We start from the raw sequence: 16,083 nt of genomic DNA, 5'->3' as shown, positions 1-16,083 counted from the left end.
TACACATTCACACACCGATGCACAGCATCGGGAGCAATTCGGGGTTCAGTATCTTGCTCAAGGATACTTCGACATGTGGTGGGAGGAGCCGGGGATCGAACCAACAACCTTACAATTAGTGGACGACCCGCTCTTCCTCTGAACCACAGCCGCCCTTATTGGTTGTTCCCTGGTTTTCTAAGGACATCATACGACTTAAAGCCATCATTGTGATTGTGATTTTTAATTAAAAATGTTGCACATTAGGGCTGTAACTTCTTCAAGATAGTGGGTTGTCATGCACACCCAGTTTTTCCAAAAAATCTGGTTTAAACAAAAGAACGAATTAAAACAATAATTTGTTGACGAGAAGAGTTCATTTTTGACCTTGGAAACTATGTTTTTTTTGTTTCAGGAAGCTCCAGGAAAAGCTATTAAGTAGACCTTAAGTTAAGACAATTAAATCTTATTGATTTCCAAAGGGCCATACCATACCAAATCTAGAAGGGCGTGATAAACATACATAACCTTTTTTAAACTTACCCCCAACACAGAACATTCTCCCCACATGTAAGAAAAAACTGAAAATAAATACACAAAGAAATTAAAATGAATAAAAAAACACCAACACCAAGACCAGTTAGACCACTGTAACACCCTACGACGTGGAGCCCGACATTAATAATAATAATTTCAACTACCTTGAAACCGTTTGCATATGTATTTGAGGTCCTGGGAATGAAAATTGGCGGTGAAGTGTGTAGGAGGATCTACAGTGGCTGCAAAACTGGCAAAGAAAGGCGAAAGGCCCTCTCTACAGACAGTGTTTGGTTTCCCCGCTCTGGGCTACTATAGAAACATGGTGTTTCAACATTGCAGCTTCCATGGAAGGAGACCTGCAGCGTGTATAGACTCGCTTCCCATTCTCAGGCAATGCACATACACCAAGCGAACCAATCACGGTTTGTGTCGTCACAATGTGCAGTTACATTTCCAGAGAGGAGCATGGTTCGACGTCTGTAGATAAAAACAGCTCATAAAGTACCAAAAACACAACAATTCCTATTTTCAGCTGATTATACACTAATGAAAACATACTATTATATTACATTTATGTCAATAGATCCTTCTAAATGTTACTCACTGGACCTTTACAGAAAAATATGGTTGAAAACCCCAGAAAAAGCTAGTAAGTGGACTTTAAATTATTTCAAGCTGTGTAGATTTAAGCCAGCTCGAATGTGAAACACTATGAATGACTCTATCTCCTGATAAATTTGTGTTGTAAGGTTAAAAGCTAGAAGGTCGATCTGGAGTTAGTTTTGTTGAACATCAGATGTCCAGTTTATCGATAGGGCAACAAGGTGTGGGATAGGTCAGATCGACAGTGTGATTGTCCCCACGGAACTTTAAGCCATGGCCCGCTGACCTTAGACTTTGTAATTTGAATTTGATTAGATATTAACATTTTTGTGTTCAAATAGCAGCAAATTTCAAATAAAAAAAGATGGCCATCGACCATACTTTGAATTGTTTGAATTGCTGCACCAGCTGGAATTAGTCTACATTCCTGATGTACAATCCCACTTTGCATGTTTAGATACCAAAGCTCTACTTCAGCTTTACAGCACAGTAAAGTGCTAATGAATAATTGAACTGGCTTTCTATACTGATTACCTCCAAAATGGTTACTCCACACATCTTAAACTGACATGGCATTTAAGTGAGAATCTATGGGATTATGTCTATATTTTGTCTCTTTGATTCTGAAGCTCTGTTTTACAGCAAACACTGTGGTCACCACTGAGACCTCCTTTTCCCTGAGGTTTTTGTTTCTTGGATGTCCAATTTAAATTTATAGATGTCTGATGGCTGTCTTTTCCTTGTCTGCTGATTCATCTGAGTTTGCCATCACTTCTCATTCTAACCAACCAGTTACTTCTCTTTTGGTTCCAAACAAAACCCAAAATGTGAAACACATCACTTCCACTTCTCATCACAGTGCTGGGAATACTTTTCACCCAGATAAACACTTAATTCTCCTGTTCGTTCACCACGGCTAGCTCTGAGTTTTTCTGTGCCAAATATAAGATATTTGTACAGAGCAGTTGATAACAGCCAGTATATTCCGACCAGGTAAGTCAGCGAGACAGTGCAGTTGTAATAATAGAAGTGGAATCACGCTGTGGATTGCCTGCAGTTGTGCTGTAATCGAGTACAGCATGTTTCAGATGAACTCCAACTCGGTGGCACACGATGTAAAATACACTGTGAAGACCTGGAGGAGCTAGTGCTGTTTGTTTATGCTAATTATATTGCCACCTCAGAATTCATGTGGTAATGATTTATTGATGCTGAAGTGCATCATTAATAGATGATGAGCTGGTGTTTGAGCTGCTACCTGTGATAGGTGATGTAGCTGCAGGTGGTTGTTGTATTGACCTCTGTATCACACTTCATTGCCATAGGGTGGCTAGTGATTGATTTGTTTATATGTTTGTTTGTCTGTTTATCTGACCTTCACACACAAACTGCTAAGAGAATAATGACGACACTTGGGAATATTGTACATAATTTCCTACTCTCAGAATTACCCAAAAAGGGCAGTACAGTTACTGTATCGTAACCCCTGCATTGTTATACTATACGTAACCGAATAGGGTTACAATTCAGTATATTGCATTGTATTACGATACTGTCAGCAAAGTAATATATTTAAATTTTTCTAATTTTAACTTCATAGTATAAAGAACACACGGCCATATGCATAAAATCTTTTTTTAGTTTACTTTTGTTATGCAACCAGAACAGTGGGATCTGTATTTGTCTCACTCCCTGTAACATCCAACATCATATCCCTCAGTTTATGTTTACAACATTGCTATCTAACGGTTGCGACTTTAAACAAAACACAAAATGAACCACTGCTATGAATCTTTATGTGTAAACTATTTATTCGATACAGTGTTTTTGAGAATCAATACTTTACACCCCTAATATTGCTTTATCATCAGCTATGTATTTTAGTGACAGAAACAGTTTTTGTGTCCATTTCTCCCCCATCTCACGGAAGAAATAAGCTTCCATTTGATCAAATCTGTCAGTCCACACTGACTGCAAAACCTGCATGTTTTTTTAAACTCTATTTTTCTATTTTTTCGTCCCCATTGGCTAACAAGTTTTTGATTGACTGCTCAGGTCCCTGGACGTTTTTCAGTGCAGCAAGTTTCGGTTATGGTGGAAAAACCTCTAGTACAGCACAGACAACGTATCAATGAATCCGGTAAAGTTAGCTAGTGGGTAATGAATGCTCAGTGCTGCTGTTTAGGGTGTGTGCAAGTGGTACTTTTGAGATTAAATGTTTTTGCTTTTTCTCTCTAAAATTATTATTTTTGTTTGATATTTAAGAAGTTTAGTTTGATTTACACAAATATGTTTCCATATAAGTGTTCTTTATTCCTATGTCTTTATAAACTTCATAACCTTGCATTGCCAATGTCTCATTGAAACACCTAATTGAGAAACTCAAGTTCTATTCTATATCTATAGTGTACACTTTGTGCTTTGCGTATGATGCAACACTGGTGTATACTAACGTACAGAGCCATTCTGAGCAAATAACTCATGTATATTATTACTATTACAGTTACTGCTTTTACTATTTTAATTGTTCATTGTGGCTGTTATCGTCATTGTCATTATCTTCTTCACGTTCATCATCATCATCACCAGAAATTTCTATTAATATAGTTGTTGCTCTGTCTCTGTCATTCTCTCTTTACCCCTCTACCCCCCCTCTCCCTCTCTCTCCTTCTAACCCCAACTGGTCGAGGCAGACAGCCACCCACCTAGAGCCACGGTCTCTCCGAGGTTTCTGCCTCTTAAAAGGACGTTTTTCCTTGCCACCGACGCTAAGTGCTTGCTCATGGCGGGAACTGTTGGGTCAGGGGTCTGCTAATCAGAAGGTTGGCGGTCCGATACCTGACTCTTCTCGCTGTATGTCAAAGTGTACTTGAGCAAGATACTGAACCCCAAATTGCTCCTGATGCTGTGTGTGAATGCCCTTAGTTTCTGTTTCTGATGAAACTATATCAAAATATTGACTTAGCATCTCAAAATAATTAAAACCTTCTCAATATTTTGACCTAGGATCTCAAAAATCTTTAAAATACTATATTTTGCTTTTTTTCAATATTTTGCTAAGTCAATATTTTGAGAAAGTTTCTCATTATAATGATTTACAGAATCCCTTTTTTCCCCGTCACATTGGCAGAAATGGGCATCCACAGATATGTGCTTAATTGTTCGGAATGATGATAATACTGTTCTATAACAAAAACATATGCGACATAAAACATGTTTTGCTGTAGATAAATGAGAAAGAAAAGAAAACTGTTGCTTCCTTTCTGCTTTCTGGTGTAAAGTAGTTGTGATAGGCCCCAGTAAAACATTTATTTACAGTTTTTATAATTTATGTAGAATAAGCACATCATTTTATTAAAGATTGGTACTGCCCATTTTACCAAAAAAGTGATACTAGACTATACAGGAAATGGCACCAAATTTAATTTAAACAATCAATGTGGCTGTAAAACTCGCAAACATCCCTATCCCGAGTCAGTGTTTGGTTTGTCTGTTCTGGGTTATTCTAGAAACATGACGGACTTCGTAGAAGAAGAAGAAAAAGGAAAACACAAAGATTCCTATACTCAGGTGATTATACACTAATGAAAACATACCTATGATTATTATATTCCATTTCATAGATCCTCCTATATGTTACACACTGCCCCTTTAAGCTTTAATTTATAAGAGCTGACAGTTGGAGCAGACTCCAGATATGTTGTGCATAAAAGTCAGTTCTTTGACACACGTCCTGCTTAGACACAAGTCCTTTAAAAAGAGCTGTCTCAGTGCTGAGGTCCAATTCTTGTCTGGAAAACATCAACTAAGGCCAGGAAGGTTGCAACACAGCATTTTCAACTATTTTAATTAAAAATTGGAGGGTTTATGGGCCTATAATTGTTCATTCGTAAGAGAGTGTTCTTTCATAGTTGTAGTTTCAGGTCCTGTGGGAAGTAGTCTGAGAGAAGGGAAGTGTTGCAGAAGATCCGATGCCATGCATTTTAAAACATTTAAAAATATATATATCAAGGCAGCAGAAGTAGGATTTTTAAATGTTGCACAATTTCCTCCAAGGTTTATGGCTTATATGATCAAATTGTGTCTTGTGCTATAAGCACATTGCCTGCATTGAATGGATAAGTGTAACTCACTACAATTTCATTCCCAGTTAGTCCATTACAGTGGTGGGGCACAGGTGGTGTGGCAATGAAGTTACTGTTATTTAGAGCTTTGATTCTCTGCTAGAACCCAGTTGGACCTGACATGACCTGCTAGGTTCGGGCTGGGTTCAGGCCCAAAACAAGTGCCATAGGTTGGGGTCAGGTCAGGCTCAGACAGAATTCTATTTTGTTTAATCTAATATTTTATTAATAATGCATGCCGTATTGCAATTGTAATTGATGCGATAATTTGTTATTCATTAGTTTTTATAAAAAATTGCACAAAATTATGTACAATTGTAGTAAATGTAGTGTATTTTAGTTTGTAATAAACTATTTAAATTATTCATTTATTTTAAGAAGAAATATGGGTTTGGGTTGCACTCGCCCTAAAACTGCTTCTGTGGTTCAGGCACAGTTCAGGCTCGCACAGAATTTGTACAGGCTAGGGTTGGGTTGGGCCGGTTTCTTTGGGCCCGATCAAAGCTTTATTGCTATTGTCAACTCCCATTGACTTTGGGACTCCTTCTGTGTGGTCGGTGCGACAATACTGTCAATACATTCCAACACTGAAATTACTGGCATAACACGCAAGAAAATCAGGCGTTACAATGCACATGTTAAAGTGCACATATTTGTTGTACCTCTGCGCTTTCTGCCCCCCCAACACTCAGTGGGCATGACCGGAATCTTTCACAAGCTGCCCAGGCAGATGTTGCTAAGGCTACCGGGCTAGTTGCACAATAATGGCAGAGAAAGATCGGTGTGGCTTTTCAATGATGGCGAGAACTGAGGGAGTTGAAGTGGCTGAAAAGTGACGTCATGGTTGCTTTATTTCTGTTGGACTGGTAATTATCTGGTTTGTTGTGGGAGGGAATCGTACTTTCCTGAACTATGTGTGAGACATAAGGTAGTTAGATAAGGCTAGCGATGACACCAATGCTGTTCTCCTCTCAGGCACTGTGTGTTCATGTGTGTTGTGGGAGTGGCTCTGGAGAGAGACAGGCAGGATTTTTTCAGTTGGATACTTTGGATACTCGGTGTTTTTTCTGTTGGGTGTTTTTGGTCAGACATTTTGGATCTGGTCGTTTTATCCTTGGTTCAGTTTGGATTGGGTCTGACTGTCCTTATGTCCCTTTCAGAATGGCTCATCGGATTCAGGAACGTTTTTTGTGTAGACCACTAAAACACAGACTCCGGACTTCTGTAAGGTTCCGTTGCAGTACCATTCCCCTGTGAATAGCAATTTAGACTTAACTTGACAGCGGCGACACTCTACTGTCCATTCACAGCTCACCCAGCCCTCACCCTAATGGCAGATTCACTGAACATTTATAGCACGTTCATCCAAGAGATCTATAAACATAAAACTGATATGGGAACAGATGGGTGACATTCCATTCAATATAACAGATATAAACCCCTGGATCATATAAGTGCTGGTACTACACAGTCGAAATCTATAGAAGCATAGGGAAGAAAGGGAATTGAGTTTTTCACATCAGATTCATTTTTCTATTTGATTACAGAAGAGTGGAGATATCAATCTGTGAGACTCTTGCACACTTACTTGGATATTGAATCCGATATCCAATATTTAATAGACTTCAACTAAAAATCTTTCCAAATGGCACAAATAATATTAAATAAAGTTGTGTTCCCATTAACTTTGTGTATTTGTTTCTTGGGTTCACAGCTCGTCGCCGTCTTTCATTTACCTTATGGATTCTTGCAAATACCAGTAGGAGTACTAGGACAAACCTGATTTTTAATAATACATTATCTGTCTCATGTACTTGCACATATCGTGGATTAGTGGAAATTTAAACAAATATGACCAAAAGTCATGCTTATAAAGTTACCTACTGCAGCTTTAAAGGACCAATGTGTAGGAAGTTGCAGATTGCAACCATTTTTAATTTAATTTATTTTAATAAAGCTTATCCAAGGGTTTGTAGCAAAAACACGAAAGGCCGATCCAGAGCTTGTCTGTTCTGGGCAACTGTAGAAACATGGAAACCCTCTCCCGTGGTGAAGTTTCAAAGTCACACATTTAACTTTCCGATCAAGTGGTACTAATTAAAAATACAATCACACATCGACCCCCCTTTGTCTTTTTGTTGCTTCCTCGTCTTCGCCTTCTGGTGGCCCCTCCCCTCTCTTTTCACATTTACTTCTCAATCCTGCCGCTGGCTTGGATCAGAGAGCTCTCTCTCCCAGATTAAAAAGTGTCAGTGGGATCTGTACACTGTATCCATTGCTTCTCCCCTGCCACCAGGTAATGCAGAAAAAGCATTCATCTCCTAGGCCATTTCACACGCCAGCTAAAGTAATGGTCCCCTGGGAACTTTAACTGCATCATACAGAGGGGTGGGGAGGGGGAGAGAGGGGGGAAAAAAACAAGGAAATATTTTGGTGTTTGGTCCTGGTGGTTGCAGTTTGTCTCCGATGGGACTGCCCCTTCACAGAGACGGAATCTGAAGGAGCTTATTGTTTTTTTGTCCTACAACACAACCTTATTATTCTGTCTGCTCGCCAAGCCGGATCAGATGAGCGTACAGACTCTAAAGTGCCCGTCGACAACACTGTGGGACTCGCAGGAGCACAGATCAGCACACACACGCATGCAGCACTGCAGGTATGACTGGAGCAAGGCGGGCGGGGAGCTGGAATGCTTGCACACACACTTGAGCATAAATTAAAAACACACACAAGGCAAACACATCACTCACTTTGCATATTCAAAAATTAAAGATGTAATCTGGCTCAATGCAGCTTTTCACATTGACCCAATTACAAAGACAGAACAGAGAACTTCACCTCACAGATCACAGGAAAAGCCCCTACAAAGTGGGACATCTTGGTATGCGTTATATTAACTTTAACATGATTGCATTGCTCTTTGCTTTATGGAGAAACATTAGTGTCAAGACTAGTGACACATGTTTCATGATCCTCAAATGAAAAAGGAAATCACAAGTTTGTATGAAGATTTGTGGATTAATGATTGTGTTCACAAATGTGCCTTCCTATAAACAAACAAATACCAGGCATATTAAATACATTTGTAACAATTTCACAAAAAATACAACCAATAATAAAATACATATAACATTTAGATGATGTCACTAATAATATTTGAATTTTAATTGCTTCAAGTGTGCTTAAATGCCTGAAAATACTTGACGTCACCCATTAGTTTGTGGAGCAACGTTTCAAGCCTCGAGTTTGGTGTTAAGGCCATCACTATGTTGTTTTTTTGCAGCCAGAAGCAGTATCCATTAATAAAGAAAATAATATCACAAAACAGTGAAAATTTGGAAAAAAAAGTTATTTATATATAAGTTAACTGCAGCTTTAAGGTTTTGAACATTAGCTGGCATGCTGTGTGCAAGCATTTGTAAATGAGACTAAGAAAGATCTATCATTTTAGTATTAGGTAAGCTTGTATGTAAGGAAAATGTAAACATTTTAGAATTGTGTTAATTGACTGCAAAATATGCAAAAAATAACATCTAGAGGATCTAGAGAAATATTAAAGTTGTGTCCAGAGGTCATTTGCCCCTGCACCTGACAGATGCTGTGCTAATTGTGTTGGACAAAATGATTGTAAAAAAAACTCTAAAACTGAAAAAAAGGACATAAAGAAGTGGAAAAAGGGAAAAGATTAAAGATAACAGTATGAATTGGAGTAGTGGGACGCCTGTGAAGGAGCCACAGCAGAAAAGTGAGTAATTTAAAGGTGTGATTTTGTCTTTTGCTTTGCTCTTTATTTTTCTTTTTTTAACATCATTAACATCCCAAAACGGCATGTGTGTGCGCTTGATGTCTGCGCCGGTGTCTCCACTCTACGCTGTGATCCCAGGACAGATCATACACACACACACACACACACACACACACACAAGCACAGACACACACTCCCAGTCTAGTCCCCAGCGCTCCTGAGAAGCGGAGATTGCCTCTTTAAGGTGGAAATCAATATCCTTTCTTTCTCCAGCTCTCCTCCCTTCCTCCTGTCCTCTCAATTCCCAGGTCCTCTCTCTCTCCATCTTGCCCCGTCTCTCGGCCGCTTCCTCCACAGATACATTCGCCTCACCTGAGACTCTTCATCAGCTTGGAGACACACACAAAGTGAACACCTCTCACCCTGCTGTCTGTATGAGGGTTGCTTCTCTTCCTCCCTCTCGCTCTCTCTCTCACACACACACACACACACAGCACCACTATGGTGTCACCAAATGTGATGCAGTCTCAGGTACTGAGGACTGGGGCAGAGTGTTGGGACTACAACTGGTGAATTGTCAGTGTGGGGAGGGTGTGTGTGGATGTTTGGCGGTGGAAGGGCTCACACCTCTTTATTTGGCAGGGCTAAAAATACAAGAGGGAGATTCGGCAGGGGGGCGGCGACGGGGGAGGAACGTGGGGGTGATCAGGCTTATGGAGGCTTTAACTGTGGTGCTGATATCAAAACTTGTCAACTCTGAAGGACAAGGCTTTAGAGAGGGTGGAGTTACACAGGCAGTGTGTAAATAACCAGTGATTTTTCTAATGTCATTCAGTCACATGCATTAAAAATATGGACTTCCACATATATATATATTCAATACATGACATTAACAATAACAGTTCAGAACTATTTAGAATGATACACTGAACCCAATAGGGAACTTTCTGACTGCAGAAGAATAACTAGCAATGTATATTTTTAGGCACGTTTTACACAATTTTGCACCAAAAGCTTATTTGTTTATTACTCTCATGTCACATGGGTCCAGAAGATGGTTATACTGGGGCTTATGTGCTGGACTATTTCTTGGCCAGGTGTGGTGACTTGCTGGAGTCTTTGCTGCGCCTAGCCAAGAAATAGTCTAGCACATAACATATATAGAACCACAACTCATCACGCCGTTTTTTGTACAGATTAAAGATCTGTACATTTATACTGATATCATTTCCTCATTCAAATCATTTAAGAGTATCTGGAGAATCTATGAATATCTAAATGTTCACTGTAACTACTTCACTGTAAAGTCCATTCTCAGTGGATGTGCTGCTCTGTAGAAGTTGCATACTGGACTAAATGTCAAACTATTGCTTTAACAGGCTTCCAAGCACCCCAGCATTCAATGAGAGCAATGGACCAGTGATAGGATGACGGGTGTGATTTTCATGATAGCCAAACGAGAGTTGTTGTGCGAGTCCAGTTTGTTGCATGCCAAAAGCTCTCTCTGACAGGTCATCTATATGATTTTATCTCCTCCTCCTCCTGAAGCTGTTTAATGTGGTGGGCTAATTGTCTGACCACACTCAATTCTGATTTTGTCCATTCCCTATAAAGCCATGGTCAATATAGGATAACTGCCCTGGTAAATCCTCCTTTTCTTTTTGCACAGCGTTCTCTTCTCCCTAATGCTTGGCCATTATGTGTTAAGCTAGCTATCTAGCTCATGTCAACACAATTACTTTATGCTTGCAAGATGGACGACCTTTCCTAAATATAAAGACATTAACAAGACTAAGAGTCTACAGCCCTAGCAAGCTAGCAGCCCTGTGAGAGTGTACACTGGTGCTTTTCGCAAAATGCTTTTCGCTAACATGCTAAAATGCTCGATGCTCTAGCTTCCATCCAAATGTGTGAATTGAATTGAAGCAGAATTTTGAGTAATTTCAAAAGAAAATGCTAATTAATGCTTGTTTTTTATCCACTACCGTTATGCAGATATTAAGAGTTGGTTCATGAGCTAAGCAGTAGGTGGCGCCAATTCTCTAGTCAGAAAAAAAAAGAAGTGGGCACAACACGATGACGTAATTAAAAAAGCATCAGTGGGAGCTCAAATGGTGAAAAAAGAAAACAATATGGATATATGACATTTCCATTAGTTCCATGTATTAATGTGAGGAAGGTTCCATCATCATGGATGTCTTATAGAGCCATGAGGAGACTGTCAGTGGAAACAGCTAATCAGTCATGTGACTTAAATATTTGCTATGTCACAACTTATTCAGAAAAAATCTTCCTTTAAGTGCATTAACACATTTTTTTTTTTTTTTAAAAAAAGGTAAAGAACCACCTCAGGTGAGTGTGAAAACCTTTTTATCAAAATTGAGGAGGGTTTTTCCAAATTTCTTTTAACTTTTCCTAATGCAACACTTCAAAATGCACAATGCTATGCATCCGTATTGCTGCCTGCTGCGCTGTAAGCTATTGCTGCCTGCTGCTCTGTAAGCCCCACCACCACCCCAGAATCCACCTGTAGGCTCCGGCTAAGGGTTTAGGTATTTGCTCATCACTCCCCAATATCTCTGTGTAAACATATCTGCAGGGAATGATGAGGTCGGAGCCTGGATGCCAAAATCTAACTATGCTATACTGCTGTAATAAACATTTTAAACGTGAGATGTCTGACTGAACTATCTTTCTTGGCTCTGATTGGTTGTTTATGGTGGATTTGTGCAAATACCATTAGGAGCACTAGGATGAGCCAGAGGAACCTGATTTTCTCACAGATTATCTGTGTGTACATGAAGTACTACTAGCCCAAAATAGTGAAAATTTGGGCAAATATGACAAAAGTTTTTTATAAAAAATACCTACTGCAGCTTTAATGCAGAAATGTTACACATTACAGCTTTAAATGCTAAGATCCTATTTTCCTGATATCCCTTCAATCAAGAGGACCTAACAACGAAGAGAATGATCAAAAGTGACTGCATCATCACCACCGCCCCCAACCTTCCTTGAAATCCCCCACTAGCCTCACCTTTCAGTCTTCCTTGCCCTGTCCCTCCCAGTCTCCCACCCACCTACTTTTACCCAGACATCCCCCAGCAGCACTGGGAGGCTATTTTTTGCCACACTTCACTAAATAAGGCCGTGGAGCATGGCTGCGAGGGCGGGGATAGCGGAGGGGCACGCGTCTCTGGCTCTTACCTTGGTATAAAAACCCTGGGATGGTGGGGGTTTCCTCTGATCACGCTAAAACCTCTTGCTTGCTCCCCCCGCACGGTGTTCTCATTCCGACTTTCTTTCGTCTATTTTTGACACTTCGTTGAAAAAAACAAAACAATGCACAAACATTGCCTGTGAGCGGTATCAATTGACCTTTTACTCAAGAACCTTTTCTCTCTCTTTTTTTTACGTTAACATTTTGTCGTCTTTCTTTCTTTATTTCGGAGGAATTGTTTTCACCGACCGCTGGACAGCATAATGGGGAAAGTGACTTGAGTGGAATATGGGGACAAAAGGACAGGACAGAGTAAGAGATAATTGAGAAATGCTCCCCATTCTACTGTTCCTTTTTACCTTCCTCTTTTTCCTTTCTTTCTTTTTTTGCTTTTTTCGCCACCTTTTATCCATCTAAACTTCCCTTGTTTACCTCCCACCATGTTTGTACTGTCCCTCCTTGCTTCTATCACCCTTTTTCCTGTCATTCTTCCATACATTTAATCTTCTTAGCTAACCTCCTGTTTTCCCCCAATTTCTGACTTTAATTCTCTTGCCTTTTCCTCCACTCCCTCTATTTGATTTTACTCTAATACTATTTTTCCTGCTCTCCTCACCCATTGTCTCTCTTTACTCCCTCTTTCATTCTCAACCCCCTCATCTCAACCCCTCCCTACCTTCCTCCCTCCCTCCGTCCCTCTTCCCGATTTGTCCTTCAGCTCTGTCAGCACTCACTATCTCGCTCCATCTCCTTCTCTGGCAGTCTGATCAGCTGTCTCCCTTCTAACTTTACATGGCCTGGTGTGGTGTGGAGGGACGGGCGGCTGCCGGCTGACGCATTTCTCTGCCCAGTCATCACTTCAAATCAAATCCTCTTACAAAACCTGTGTGCTTTTTTTATTGCCCACTATTTTTGCTCTTTTCTACCTGCACTGGGTCCTATGTTTTTTTTTTTTTTTTACCCCTCCTCTTTTTTCACCCCAACCAGCAAGAAAGAGAGAGGCAAGGCAAGTCCCGTGACCCTCTTCTTTTTCTTTCCTCTCTTTTCACTCCTCCTCCTCTTCTCCTCTTCTCCTCTCTGCAACCTTAAACTCTCCATCGCTGATTCAGCTCCCAGGGAAGGAAAGACTCCGCCTGCAGCGACTGCTTTACTCCGCACGGGCCAGCATCCCTATCTGGATCACCTTTTGCTACGGTAGGTGTCTCTGCGTGTGCATAGATATATTTGTCAAATGTGTGCTTACTTGCTGCATATATTTGTGAATGTGTGTTTGTGTATGCTTTTTCCCAGCCACCTTCACACACACACAGTTTTTTTCTCAGCTGCTCTTTATGAAAAAAAAAATAGACTGTGAGTTCAGGAGCTGGAAAGAGTCTTCTTATTTATTTATCTATTGCTACACTCCGCGTTAGGATTGTTGTAGCAGAGCTTACAGTGCATGTATTGTCAAATCTCCACACATTGGGGTTAAAAGGTCAAGGGTTTTCTCTGAGGTGTTACACATACTGGAGTGTTTTCTGAACAGCTGGTTGTACTAAGTGGAAACCATTTAAAATAAAAATATGTCTCTTTGAATTGAGAATGAGACATTAAATAAAGGTTATATGTGACGCATGAATTTACACAGTGCTTAAGTGTAAGTGCGTCAACATAAAGGTAACTAACTTAGGCAAAACTGATTTGAATTTATCAATGTATGAATGTATGTGTAGTCGTCATTTGACATAAACAATCATATTACGTATTGCTCTTTAAAAATCCACATGAAATATTTCCTTCTGTTCGCGTTCTCTGCATCAGTTCCACAGCTTTTTTGTTTTTCTGATGCACTTATATGCCTTTTTTCATTATTTAATGGTAGTGACTGAACCTGCTTCGTGTACTATATTTGTCGACCGGACAGGTGAGCTTCATCTGCACAAACGTCACAGGAGTACGTTCTAGCTGAACTCAGTGTTGGTGCGGCCATCCCACCGAGACTTCAGCTCTATGTATAGACGGGGACACACACACACACGTGTGACTCTCCTGAGAGAGAGGTTAAAGTAGAAGCTGGGGTTCTAAAAGTGTCATGCATATGCTCCAGTCCCTCTGTCTCCCTGCCCAGGCTACTTTTATCCAGTTAGCAGATACCAGGGAGATCAGCAGCGGTCAGCTGTCTGTCAAGCGTCTGATCCCCTCAAGCGTTGACAGGCTTCATGGTGAATTGCTGGAGGTGGCGAGGTATCGGGTGTCCCAGCCTGGCCCTATAGGAGTGGTTATAGCAGACTGCTGTGCAGCTGTTTGAAAGCAATCTATCTGTCTTTCTGTCTAGCAAGCGATCTCCCAGTGGGTGTGAAACTTGGCTTTATATGGTGTTAGCTTAAGTGCAGCAGCTTTGAACGTGTACAGAAAGGTTTACAAGTGCAAGAGGATGAGCCGACTAGTTTCCGACTGGTTTACTGGGATGAAAAATGTCTTTCGATACTGCACCCTATTGTAAGGATTGCAGGAGTCATGCCAGATGTTGGCAAATTCCATCCATTTCCTGCCAAGCTGTGCATCACAGTGCAATGCGGGTGCACATTACACACTGCCCTTATCTTACAATCTACCACAGTTGGCTCTTCCTCCCTGGAGAATTGTAATTGTTGCCTGGAATACTGGGACAGGGGGAGGCGCAGAGGCCGGAGTGGATAGGCAGCTTAATTCTTCGTAATGCGTCTAGTGCCGGGCTGGAGTGTGCTCGTGCGCCTCGTTTACCAGCCACCGCTGGTGATTTACAAAACCTTTCGTTCTATTGCTGGGGGAGAAAAGAGGGGGGAAATTAGAGAGAGGAAGAGAGAAGAGAGGACGAGTGTGATTTATAGAAGAGACTTTTAGTTTAATTACTGGGCGGGCAGGACTGATGTGCACAGGCACTGGTTACACAGTGGTAGGAACACAAAAAGCGGCTATTGGGGGCTACAGAGGATGACATATCCACATAGGTTTTTGCGGATGCAGTTGATACACTCAGGCAATTTGTGTGTTCATAGCGCAGGACAAGTCACAGGAGTCAAATTATACAGCATGGAAAAGCAATATACAGTACCTGTGCAGTGCACTCGAGTGGATATGCACAAAAAATATCCACAATGCTGCTTTTACAAGATATCCATTTTACACTTCACTGTGGAGGCACACTCATATAGAAAAAATGCACGCTTTGTCCCTTGTATGTAAGAAGAAAATAAATAGTTGTGAGGAGAATACTGCTGTGTCAACAGTCCAGCCTCAATGTGTGCTTTCATGGAGATTTGATTAGCTGTAATTGTCATTCAAGGTGAAAGGTTGACAGCCAAAGACGAAAGAAAAACTTCCTGATATTGCAGTTTGGCAATGCCAGCACTTCCAGGAGCAATGCATGCTGGGGTGGCTGCTCAAGGTTTTTTTTTAAACCACTACTTGTTCTTACTCTCAGTTTATCCACTATGTCATAACTGCACCAATCTGATATTAAACATTGGTATGGTAAACGGTAAATGGACTGTATCGCCTTATATAGCGCCTTCTTTCGACCATTCAAAGCGTTTCACGCTACTTTCCATATTCATACAGTGATGGAAGCTAACTCATTCATTAACATTCACACTGATGAAAAGCATCAGGAGCAATTTGGGGTTCAGAATCTTGCTTCGACATGCAGCAGGAGCAGCTGGGGATCAAATGGCCAACCTTCTGATTAGTGGACGACTACCTCCTGAGCCACAGCTGCCTAGTCTGTTACTGGCCAAAATCACTGGATCGATGTTCCAATATGATGCCTTAATTGCCTAAACTATTACATAAATAGTTAAACCTACCACACAAGTTTTTAACTGGTTAGGAATTTAATACTGATTCCTCTATAT

The 16,083-nt window shown here is 40.7% G+C and overlaps 1 long non-coding RNA gene across 1 annotated transcript in view; it reads left to right on the top strand.

Moving 5' to 3' along the window:
- Window positions 1-12,074: 12,074 nt before the first annotated feature.
- LOC118324481 overlaps window positions 12,075-16,083 on the top strand; it is a 24,503-nt gene continuing 20,494 nt past the window's right edge. The window contains exon 1 of the long non-coding RNA XR_004796559.1: window positions 12,075-13,405. This is a non-coding gene — a long non-coding RNA (uncharacterized LOC118324481). The remainder of the gene's footprint in view (window positions 13,406-16,083) is intronic.

This window comes from Morone saxatilis, unplaced genomic scaffold (assembly GCF_004916995.1).
Source record: "Morone saxatilis isolate NCDOM2014 unplaced genomic scaffold, NCSU_SB_2.0 Contig15, whole genome shotgun sequence".
Taxonomy (NCBI): domain Eukaryota; kingdom Metazoa; phylum Chordata; class Actinopteri; family Moronidae; genus Morone; species Morone saxatilis.
The sequence above is the reverse complement of the archived record's forward strand: the minus strand, read 5'-3'. Positions and strand labels throughout refer to the sequence as shown.